We start from the raw sequence: 12,367 nt of genomic DNA on the forward strand, positions 1-12,367 counted from the left end.
AAACAAAGATGTGTCAGCAAAGCATGGATGGCATTTCAGTTTGCCCACATCATATAATATATACCAAGGAAGTGTTCATGCCCTTGCTACGGGTAGAAAAAAAAAGGCAACACATTTTTGTAAAATTGCTACAGGCTAATAAAAACTGAACTGATAGCAACAGTGATTTTAGGGCTGTAATATGAACAGTCTCAGTGCATCGCATACTCTCGCGGATGAGAAGTCTGGTTGCGTGGGTCTTCTGTTGTTCCTCTTTCCCTTGTCTCTGTCTCCCTGCCCCCCCATCTATATGCTGTGCATCTTTATGAACACTTACGAATATAAAAACATTTAAGAGCCAGGTCTGTGTAAGCCAGTGGCATGAGTTGTGAATTCAAATTCCTGCTCTCACGGCGCTGCTGAGGGTTCTGGGGGAAATTCTTCCAGCTTTGCCACTTTGATGCCCCCAACCGAAAAATAAATCTACGTGGTAGGGGAGGGCACGGGAGAATTTTGCCAGGGAATGTGGCAAGCCAGGAAGCCCCTTGTGAATAACCGTATTGAGTTACCAGCAAGGGAAATCAAAAGTGGCAGAGGGACTGCAGAGAGCAGGAGGTGCAGGTGGAAAGAACATTCCCGTGTCCCCGCTGTGGGCTTCCCGGCATCATTCCTGATAGGTCTCCTGTCTGACCTTTTCTGTATCATGAAAACCAGACTGTAGGGTAGAAGGGAGAGCCTTTTGGAGCCTCATTGCCTCCCATGCAATGTCCTACCTCCTTGAAGATCATTTTAGAGTTAAAAGAAAGCATAAAACACCTAGGATATGCTCAGTGGGTGAGGGTTCTGCTTCCCAACCTTGAACCTCTCCTGCCTTTTTTATGTCTTACTTCTCTAGCAGCTGTGTTTTGGAGATGGCTAATTTATTCAATAAATTGTCATCATACCAACACTTGCTTTCACAGAATTTCCAATGCTGGAGGGACGTGTACTATGGGAATTTAAGGCACCTAGGTGATGCTTTCACGCTAACCTCCCACAGTCTGTCTTCAACTCAGCAACCAGAGCAATCCCACTAAAAAGGCCAACATATTCCCGCCTTGAGGAACCGCAGCTGTTCCTGCTGCTCTGGGGTCTTTCTCCAAGTGTCCCCTTGATCATCTCCCTCCTGCCCTTCAGACCTGGGCCCCAATGACACCCGCTAACGAGGTGTTCCCTGATTACTCCCGAGCGACACAAATGCAACATCCCTCCTCCAAAGGCTGATCTTCGCTTTTCTTTTACTTCACACTCACTGCCCTCAAATGCACTTGTTTATTTCTGCCTCCCACAAGCTAAAAGGTAAGCTGCATGAGGCCAGGGATTTTTTTTTTCGTCTTCATTGTTGTACCCCCAGTGCCTAATACGTCCCAGTTGTAAGCACTCAAAAATATCTGTTGACCAGAGCATAGAAGCCGGTGGTTTCCACCAATCAGAGCATCAAAGTGAATGATGGTGGTAAAGGATTATAACCCACTGCGTAACATGGGAACCCATGAAAGAGATGGATACAAATGAATGAATGGGAAGGGAAGGTTCTTTCATACAACTGAAGCCAACTAACAGACGCAGGAAGTCATCATTTGACAACCAACCACATTAATAATTGACTCAGTTAAGAATTATGAATGGAATGCTAATCTACTTGGTGAAAGGTTTTAAGAATAATAAGGAGCTATTTACCTGGTTTCAAAGTATCTTCCCACAGGTGCTTATTAATTAGAAGGGGTAACCATTACTTTATCGTTGAGAACCTTGGCAGGCACCACCTAACCCAAACCATCAAAGCTAATGTTGCCAGAAATGGGATGGACTTGCAGAACATACGAAAAAGTAGAAAGAACCCCGCATCATTGCTGTAACGTTCCTCCCAGTAACACCCTCCGTGAACCTAATCCTAAGAACACAGCAGACGAGTATCAGACAAATCGAGGGGCGGTCTGCAAAATGACCGATCTGCCCTCTTAAAAGCAGTCAGTGACCATGAGCTGCAGGCAGACTCAGGAACTGCTCCAGATCAAGGGGACCAAAGGCACAGGACAACCAAATGTGGTGAATGGATCTGGATTTTCATTTGCCGTAAAGGACACTATTTGGATAATAGCTGATGTATGAATAAAGTCTGTGGAGTAGATAACAGTACTGTGTCAATGATAATTTCCTGGTTTGGATAACTGTGCTGTGGTTATGTGAGATTTTATTTTGAGGATACACATACTGACCTATCTGGGGACAAAGGGACATCTTGTCCACAGTGGTTAAAAATATGTGTATGTGCGTGTATGTGGATTTAATTTGTGTGTGTATTATATATATATGCACACGTGCACACTGGGGAGAGTAGAACACAGCACAGGTAGTGAAGTGTTAACATCTGGGAACCTGGGTGTGGGGTAGTTGGGAATTCTTTACACAGTCGACCCTGAACCACACGGGCACTTTGGGACGCCAGCACTCTGTGCGTGTGTCACTTAGTCATCCTTCTGTGTCCGTGGTTCCTCTCTATCCCTGGTTCCACATCCGTGGATTCAACCAACCAGAGATCATGCGGTACTATAGTTTTGCTACTGAAAAGTGAACCTGCCCCGTTTACACCTATGCTGTTCAAGTGTCACTTGTCCTATTCTTGTGACTTTTCCTTAAGTTTGAAATTGGTCAAAACACACAAACGAAAATGAACGAACGAGTGGATGAGTGGACAGAGGCCCAGGGAGAATTTCAGCGGCATTCTTATGCTGAAATCGACAGGGTCACTGACGGCGGCGTACAACGTGTGGTGTGGAGGGTGATGGAGGGTCTGCACCGGGCGGGGTGAGGTCATGGTCCAAACCTTGCCACGTCGTCACTCACATTCTGCAGCGCCCACCTGCACACCAATGCCAGCCAAAGGTCACACCGAAGGTCAGTCACAGGGCGGGAAGCCACGGCAGGTCTGGAGGTGTATTGTGCACATTTTGCTTTTGCTCTCAGTGTCTCTTGACCTGATTCTAGACTTGTCGTGTGTCACTCTCTTCAAGCAAAACAGCCGGCTCTATGTTTCGAGACGAGGTTTTCAATGTTGTCGCCTGCCACGCTGTGCTTGGTAAAAACCGTTCCCTCTGTTCCTCCTCCTGGTCTATATTACAGATGAAAGTAGGTTTGATCACCTTTGCCCAGACCATCACTCGGGGATGCAGGCAGGGGAGTAATGATAGTTTTACTATGCCAGACCCTGGGTCGATACATAATTAAATCATGTTTTGATGGAACAGACATAAAAGGCAGAGAGATGGAAGCTGTACTTGGTTTTAAAATGAGAGCTCTGAAAGCAAGGTAGCTCTAGCCTCCTACGGTTTTCTGCCCGCGATGATACATAGTTTTAACTATTATTCTCCTTTTTCAATGGAAACCCTGATATATTGACCTTGAGTGCTAACATTGTTGTGGATAAAAATTATGGCCTGGGGTTTATGATTTCTGCTGTTTTACTCGAGCCAGACACCTGTCTTCCTCTGCTACTCTGACCGGGTCTTTGAGACCAGTCCCGGGAAACGCCATCGCACAATCTCCTGGAGAGATGGGCCCTTTAGAACCAGCGAGGCTCGTCAGTTCCCCACGAGCACGACCAGGGCTCCTGAGGGCTTTAACTCTGGTTACTGCTATGTATCGTCTAAGCAAACAGACTTCTGGAGAGTAGGGGGTGAGGAGCAGAACAGAGGGAAAAGAGGAAAGTTGAACAATGTCTCTTTATCACAATAGATTCTTCTTTCAGTGTTTAAGTAGCCCTAAGACTGGAATATGGTTTGGAACTCCTCGACAGCTTGTTTAACATTTTATTTCAGGACACCACCAACGAAGAGTCTGATTTACTATTTCTGAGAGGGGGTCTGGGAACTCGCACTTTTTTTACGTGCATTCCCTACATGCAAGGTAGCCCTGGCAGTAACACTTGAGAAAAGTTGTGTAGTTTTTGAGAAAATATCCAAAGCATGCAATAGGGGGTTTGGGGGGGTGCCTTATGTATACATGGATCAGGTAGGCTTCCAAAACTGAGATACTGGTCAGGTTGAAATGCTCACTCTCTTAAGGCTTTGGATGATGCTACTATGGTTAAAAATGCACCTACATCCTCTTTCTCTAAGTAGCTCGGGTATGAATAAGGAAGGATGGGGGCTTGATTCACAGTAACTGGAAATAATGTTACAGGTCTGCAAGCCATTAAATGCCATTAGAGGGGGCGAGAGAGGAGCAGTGAGCACAGTGGATTACAAGACGCGGCGAGCACGATTCACTGAGGAGGGGAGCATATGGCTCTACTATTAAAGGGTTTAAAGAAGTGTGTCACCCACACGGTATTATCTGAAATAGGATCACAGGAAGGGAGCTGGCATGAGGGGGCTGCAGTGGGAGGGCAATTATGTACATGCTGGAATGAGGATTTGACTTTGCTGAAATTTGAGCAACGCCACACTGAGATTAAACTGTTTGCCTATGTTCAACGGCTTTCGTTTACACACACATTCATAGGGTGTTTACCAATTAATATACTAAAGGAATCACAAATCATGTGTAAATCACCAGTTCCTAGACACTGTTTAAAGCTCATCTTTCATGCAGTGTCGGCGTTTAGCTTTGTTTACTAGGAGGAATGGAATAATGATGGTTCACAGAGAGTGCTTTAGAGTGAAGGATGGTGAGGGGCAGAAGAGTGGATCTGGGTGGCAGGCTGCTAGGACAGTGTTTGTATCTGCTAAGCTGTTGACTCACTTGCATTTTGAGTGGGTAAAACAGCCCTCTCTGGACGGACCTGAGCCCTGTTTCATACAATCATTTCATCTGGGGGCTGGTAAAGGACCTAGGAGTCATCCGGCCACCACTGTGTGGATGAGGACACAGAAGGGCATGGCATGGGGTGAAGGGACATGGCCAAAGTCACAGCGACTTAGGACTGAGCTGGGACCGGGACCTCCTGTCCTGTGGTGGTGGTGGTGGTGGTGGTCCCGGGGATGTAAGGGGGGCAGTCAGTGGGAGAAACAGGTGTTCCCTGGGACAGGTTCCCCAAGCCCGGAGCGTCTAAGGAGTAATGCCGGCATGAGAGTTGCTGCGACTGTATTCAGACTTTGGAGAGAGCTCTAGAAATGCAGGGCCTTGAGGTGGTGGAGTGGTCACAACAGGGGCTTGCGTTGTGTTCCTCTTACTGCTGTTCAACAAACTTACTGGCCTAAAACAACACACATTTGTAATGTTACAGTTCTGTAGGGAGAAGTCTCACGGGGCTAAAACAAGGGTGTCAGCAGGGCTGGGTTCCTTGGTTCCTTCCTGGGGTGCTGGAGGAGAATCCATCTCCGGCCTCCTCCAGCTGCTGGAGGCTGTCTGTATTCCTTGGCCAGAGGCCCCTTCTTCCATTAGGGAGCCAGCCGTGTACCGTCCTCCAGAGTCTGAATCTGAGCCTGGTGCTCCTGCCTTTCTCTTGTAAGGACCCCTCTGTGGGCCCGCCCACAGACCCAGGGTAGTCCCTCCCTCTCCAGGTCCTCAGCCTCAGGCCCACCTGCAAAGCCCCTTGGCCAAGGAAGGCCCATGTAGTCACAGGCTCCGGGGACTAGGAGTGGACATCTCGGGGGCGCCATTCTTCTGTCTACCACTGGGGCTTCCATGGCTTGTTCGCTTTAAAGTTGGAACCTAGAGGCCCCTCTGCTGCTGCCTCCCGACCCACCCACTGCTGTCCGTCTCCCGGACAGCACACAGTCGGACTGAAGTGCTGGCTGACCTTCGGGTTATCTTCGTGCTTCAGCCGCAGAAGTTCACATGCAGAGTGAAGCTCTCTATCTGCATGAATCTTGATGGGGTCCTGGGAAGTTATTATGGTTTGTCTTCAAGACTGTAACCAAGGGAGTGAAGAGGTTGATCTTTCACGTGTTCAAAGGGCTTGTCTTAGCACAGAGGGCAGCCTCAGTGTGGGCTGGTGTCTTCTCCCAGCATTTTTATTAGGCTGTAACTAACTGAAGTGGAAAGGATGATACATATTAAATTTCTTAATAGGACAGGTTATTTCTACTTCCAGCATGGGTAATAAGAGAGATGGCACATACAAATAAAAGTAATTATAGTATGTGCTGTTCCTTTACAATGTGCAATCACATTGCACATGAACCAGTGGCTTTCTTATTGAATTACGGTGTCCCTTCCATTCGGATCTATTAACCATATTCACAAACCACTGTTACCTTGTCAATGGCATCTTTAAGTAAAGACTCCTCTGGACCACTCTAATCACTTTGCATTGTGAGCTCACATGGGCTTCAAATGTCCTTTGATTAAAAATGATGGCAATTTTTCTTTATGTGTGTTTGTGGACCAAGGGGGTGTGAGGTGGAAGGAAGAGCATGGTAGGGGGAAATTCTTTCCAAAAAGAGCAGATCATAAAATGTCTACTCCCTCCCTCCTCTTTTCTCTTCCCTCTTTCTTTCACTATTTTCCCCTTCCCCTCCTTATTTTTTGGGGGTAATGGCATTATATTCTAACCTAAATGACTCTGTGAAGAAACCATTGTGATTTTACTGCAGAAAAGAGCACAATCTTCAGCTAAAGGTGCATTAACCCTTCTAGGCCATTAAGGTACCATTTGATAAATTGCCCCTTTTATTACACTGCGTGACACTGGTAGCCTGAAAGAATTAATGCGTTTCCCAAATGGCAGCAATTTACTCCCCTCTCACTAGCATGAGGAGCACCTTTGTCACTTCAGAGAGCCTCTCCTCCTCAGTGGTTCCCGATGCCTGTTACACAGTTAATTAATACCAGATCTCCTCAAAGGGAGAGCTATACACAATCAATTTGATTCTTCCAATAAAAATTTCTAACACTCAAAGCAACAGACCAAATTCAAATCCATGACTGACCACTGAACAGAAATAGGGACAGGGTTAAAACGTTCATTGATATCCATCACTATCCAGCAAGGAGAGCCTGGAGCAGTAGGCAGGGACAAAGCTTGTTCAGGGTGACCAAAGCACCTGGCCCAGCCTGACTGTTCATGATCTTCTAACCTAAACACCAGCTCACCCAGAGTCCACTGCCTGGATCCACAGGATAGGCCTCTACAGTATCAATCACGCGCCGGAATGTTACAAGAAACAGAGGTAGACTCAAAGAAACAGATACAGGGTATTTGTTGTATCTTCAGAAAGATCTTGATTTTAGAGTGAACAGTTAATATGTTTGCTATCACAGCATTAAATGTTCTTCTGAGTCTAAGAATCTGTTACCAGTGAAAAGGGAAGAACCCAGTATCACTGAGACAGAGCTCAAGCAAATTCCATGGACTTCAGAGACCCTGTCATCTTTGTAATTAAAAAAAAAAAAGACAGACAAAAGAAAATAATAAAATATAGCATGTAGTTTGCACAGGACTTCTTATATGTAAAGTCACTTTATTGCCTTCATGCAAATCCTGGAATGCAGTTAGTAATATACAAAAGCTACAGATGATAATGTGGAGGCTGAGAAAAAGAAAATGACTAGCTCAGAGCCACGCAGGCTGGACGCGGCAAGTGGCACCGGAACTCAGGCCTTCTAGATGCCTGGGCTGTCCTCACTGTACCGTGTCATCTCATTTCTGATAATTCTTCGTTTCTCGTGCAATGCCAACAACCAAATCTGTACTGCTTTCCTGACAAGGTAAGTCTGTCACCAGCTCACTTCAGGATTGGCAGATTCTTACCTCGCAAGGAAGGGAAAGAAAACAAAGGGAGGCAGAAGATTCCATTGTGCATGAGGCATGCAAACATGGTCTGTGGCCAATATCATGACACTGCTGTTAAGTAGCATTGCTGTCACCTGCTCTGGCCAAAGCGCAACATGGGACTTCAATTCAGCAGTTGTCTTTTTTCTTGAATATACACACTATTTTCATGTTTTATTTATTATTTTAATCAACTTTCTTTCCACCCCTTTTCTTGTAAGTGAAAGAGCTATGTTTATGTCCCAGAAAAAAAAAAATCCAGAGTTGCTCCCAGAGTAACTATTATCACAAACTCTCGGGTGACCTTCAGCTGGAAAATCTCTCTCTACTAATTAACCATCAGTTCCCAAGCCAGAATCATGGAAATTATCTTCAACTCCTTCATCTTTTTCACCCCACATTAACACTAACACACATACACACCACACACACAGACGATCTTGCCGATTTCTTCCCCAAGTGTCTCTCTAAATTCCCTACTGACAGCAATGTGGAGATCAGAGAAAGGACTTAAAACATTCACATTTAGACAAGGGCACTCAAAAGTAGAGTGACTATAATTTTATTGTCCAAATTGAAACACGTTTGTATGTGAAAAGGGGGACCGTTAATAACTGTGCTAGGCAAAACAAGGCGTTTTTTCCCCTGCGCTCAGAAGGATGCTGGTATGATGAAGACTTGAACGTGCAACAGGGGCAGTGGAGATCAGGCAGAAGATAATATATTTGAAGTGTAAATATGACTGGGTCTCCTGAATCTAAAGCCTCATCAATCCCTTACCCACCAGGTACACTGCAGTTTTCCCGAGACAGCAAACAATACACGGTCTAGTCTTTGTTTTTAGCCTCATTCCTTATTACTCTTTCTTTCACATTTTCTTCTGATTTGCTTAGTTCGAAAATATGTGATGTGATTTACACCTTTGTGCCTTTGCACATTCTATTTCCTTTGAGTGGAATGTCTTTTTACTGTCTTTCAGTTTTTAAGTCAGTTGTCACTTCCTCTCTGAAACCTCCCCTGAGCCTTTACATAGTAGGGTTCATCCCTCCACTCCTGGCTAACATTTGTCTATCTTTCTCACCACATACATCACACTGCAGTAGCATTTGTTTGAGTAACTGAGTTTGCTTTTGGGATTTCATCCATGATGGTATTTAGTTATTCCCATTTTCCTAGTAGCAATGATTGTGTTAGTGGAACTGTCCATGGTAGCAGGGTCTCTTGAAGACATTTCATTTTGATTCTGTGACTTTTCAGTAACATCTAGTTATTCAAATAGTTTGTTTTCAGGACTGATTTTTGTTCATTTAAAAATCTAAATCTTACATCTGATTCAGAATCTTACCCCCACCCCATGCACACGGATGCATCTGTGTGCACACATTCATGCATATGTGCATGAACACACACAAGCTTCCAGATGCTGGATCTGGAGCAGACAACCTGCCCCTCTCACACGCCCTCTCTTCCCTGAGTTTGTGGCATCGGGATAGAAAGTGAAAAAGAAAACACCGTCTCCTTACTTAACTACTTGTGGCAAGGGGATGGTACTTTTTCTTGGATGGCTTCAAGGTTTCTTAGGATAGTCCTGAATGGATGCAGTATATATAGGGGATGACCCCACAAGGCCTCACTGACAGGGTGCACTGGATTGCAAACAGCTGTCCCTAAGCATCTGTTATTCCTTGTGGGCTTCAGGTACACCTGCTCCCAGCTGGCAGCATCTTGACCTGCTCTCTGAGCCACTGTACCTGACACTGAAGTGGCCCCTGGCAAACTTGTTTTCAATCTGTGGCTCCCAACTTCTGGCCAAGGTTCATCTTCTCTACCTCTTGGGAATATGGGGACCTGGAAATTATGGAAGACCTTTGTTGCCCCTTTCTCCTTGGAAAGCATGTCCTCTCTTCTCAAAGCTTTGTATTCTGTGTTCCCTGGTAGCATTGAACAAGTCAGTGAACACTGAGAAAGACAGGTATCAATATCCACTTCCTGCAGATGATCCACATTTTATAACTCTCTTGGGGCCACTGGCTTTGGCTTTGGCGAGCACAGGGATGGCCGTTTTTGATGCCTTTGCTCCTCCAAAGTGTGACTTCTTCTCTCTTCACATCCTAGTCTTATATCAATAGGGATGATGCATGATGTGTGCATGGATGGGGGAGCAGCAGTGCCCGTTCTGATGAAAAGCTGCTTCTCAGCAGGTTCTGCAGGGTGGCGGGAAAACTAGCTTTACTGTTTTAACTGGCAAATCTCTGAAATGAGAATGTTGGGTATTTAGTTCATCTGTCTGTCCGTCTTTCTCTCTATCAGTTCTGTCCATTTCAGGAAGATAGAAAAGTCCACTGTGCCCCCAAACACCATCCTGCTACATATATAGAACCTCTTTCCTCCAACCAACATGTACACCAGAAAAAACCTTACATATATGGGGCCCTATTTTTCTCAGTCTGATACAAAATACATTTGGCAGTTAGTCATTGACTGAACTGAGCTCATAATATCAATTGTGAACAATACTCTGAAAGACTTCACAACTCTTGCAGTGAGAAGGTGCAGTGATTTTTTTTTTTTTTTTTTTTTTTTTTTTTTGCTGGAGCTGCTGGGGGATTACTTGAGATGAAACCTAGCAGGTTAAGTTCTTCAAGCTGGAGAAGACAAATAGAGATGCAAATCAACCCAGAGGTTTTGGCCAGATTCTCTCCCTGCAGCGATGTTCTGACCCGTCACCTGGTGTCATGCTAGAGCCAAAGGCAGGGGCTCTTATTTAGAGCTCAAGAGGCAAGATTTCTGTCTGGGACCGCTACACTAATTGCAGTAGCCAGATGACAAGGGGTTCTTAGCTTCTGTGAAATCAGAGCGCTTGAAAGCCCCAGGAAAAGTGTATGCAGTTTCATATTTTGCTGTGATGAGTGGTTTTAGAATGGCCTCAAATGTCTGCTTTGACATAGAGCAGTTTGCTAGAAATAGGTTCATTTCATTAAAATTCCATTTATACAATAGAATGGCCATTAGTATCCATGTTTTCTTTCTAGTCTAGTCTTCGAGAAAGGAGGTCCTCCCAAACAGCCTAAGGACGTTTCTGAGAGCCTGTATCCTCCATTAGGCATGGTATGTGAGCAAGTGTGTGTTTAAGTCTGTTTTTGTATGTGCTGTTCTTGCTACCATGGGGGGAAGCCCCAGGAAGCCACTCCACACAAGCAGCTTACACTGCAGGGCCGAGTTGTGAGCCTGTTACTGGAAAAGAAATTCCGTCTACTCCCTTCCATTTCAGAGCCTCCATTTCTGTCTTCGGATTCTTGTATTTGGCCTCATTTCTCACTTGGCTAATGTTTCATAACACCGCCATGCGTACTTTCCCAGTCTTTGCCCCAGTGTGCGCCCCCTGGGAAGACCATGCCATCTGATCAAAAACAGTGGTTGAAATAGCCCATCTGGGTTGAACCCAACTTCTAAAATGTGTCCTTTCTGTAAAGTCTTCAATAAGATTACTAATAGTTCCAATTCTAGTCTAAGCATTGGTCAGGAATATCCACATGGAAGTGTAACTGGAAAAAGAAATGAATGTTTGCATTGGGTTTCATTTTATTGCTTCTTAGAAGAAAGTTCCATAGAATACTGTTCTGGTCCAGTTCTCTGCTCACTAACTAGGGGGTGGGGAGGGTGCAGAGAGCTGGGAGACAAGTACTAGGAAGATAGTACTACATCTACATTTTTTAAATTGGACTGTTATTTTATTCTATTTATATACTTACTGAAGTATAGTCAGTTTACAGTGTGTCAGTTTCTGGTGTACAGCTTAATGCTTCAGTCATACATAAGCATACATAGATTCGTTTTCATATTTTTTACCATAAGTTACTACAAGATATTGAGTATAGTTTATATCATTTTCTTACTGTGGTTATGTGGAGTAGGTCTCTGAAAGGAGACAACTGATTTTTTTATCCTCTTGTTAAACACTTAAAAGAAATTTAACCATTTTGAGCTCTAGTTTTTTTTTAATTGAAATATAGTTGATTTACAGTGTTTTGTTAATGTCTGGTATACCGCATACTGATTTAGTTATACATACAAATATCCCTTTTCATAGTCTTTTTCATTATAGGCTATTACGAGGTACTGAATATAGTTCCCTGGGAGGAGAAACTTCCTCTTTATTTTATATATAGTAGTTAGTATCTGCAAATCTCAACTCCCAGTTTCTCCCTCCACCCCTTCCTTTCCCCTCTGGTCACCGTAAGTGTGTTCTCTGTGTCTGTGAGTCTGTTTCTGTTTCGTAAATAAGTTCATTTGTCTCATTTTTTTTTTTAGATTCCGCATATAAGTGATGGTATTTTTCTTTCTCTTTCTGGCTTCACTTAGAATGACATTCTCCAGGTCCATCCATGTTGCTGCAAATGGCATTATTTATTTTATTATTTTTATGGCTGAGTAGTATTCCATTGCATAAATATACCACAACGTCTTTATCCAGTCATCTGTCAATGGATATTTAAGCTGTTTCCATGTCTTGGCTATTGGAAATGGTGCTGCTATTAACACTGGGGTGCATGTATCTTTTCAAATTAAGGTTCCCTCTGAATATATACCCAGGAGTGGGATTGCTGGATCATATGGTGAGTCTATTTTTAG

The 12,367-nt window shown here is 44.3% G+C and overlaps 1 protein-coding gene across 15 annotated transcripts in view; it reads right to left on the minus strand.

Moving 5' to 3' along the window:
- The window catches only part of UNC5D (unc-5 netrin receptor D), a 599,258-nt gene that overhangs the window by 44,998 nt on the left and 541,893 nt on the right, over window positions 1-12,367 (minus strand). The gene's annotated exons all lie outside the window — the stretch shown is intronic.

The sequence above is a fragment of the Vicugna pacos genome, chromosome 26 (assembly GCF_048564905.1).
Source record: "Vicugna pacos chromosome 26, VicPac4, whole genome shotgun sequence".
Classification (NCBI taxonomy): Eukaryota; Metazoa; Chordata; class Mammalia; order Artiodactyla; family Camelidae; genus Vicugna; species Vicugna pacos.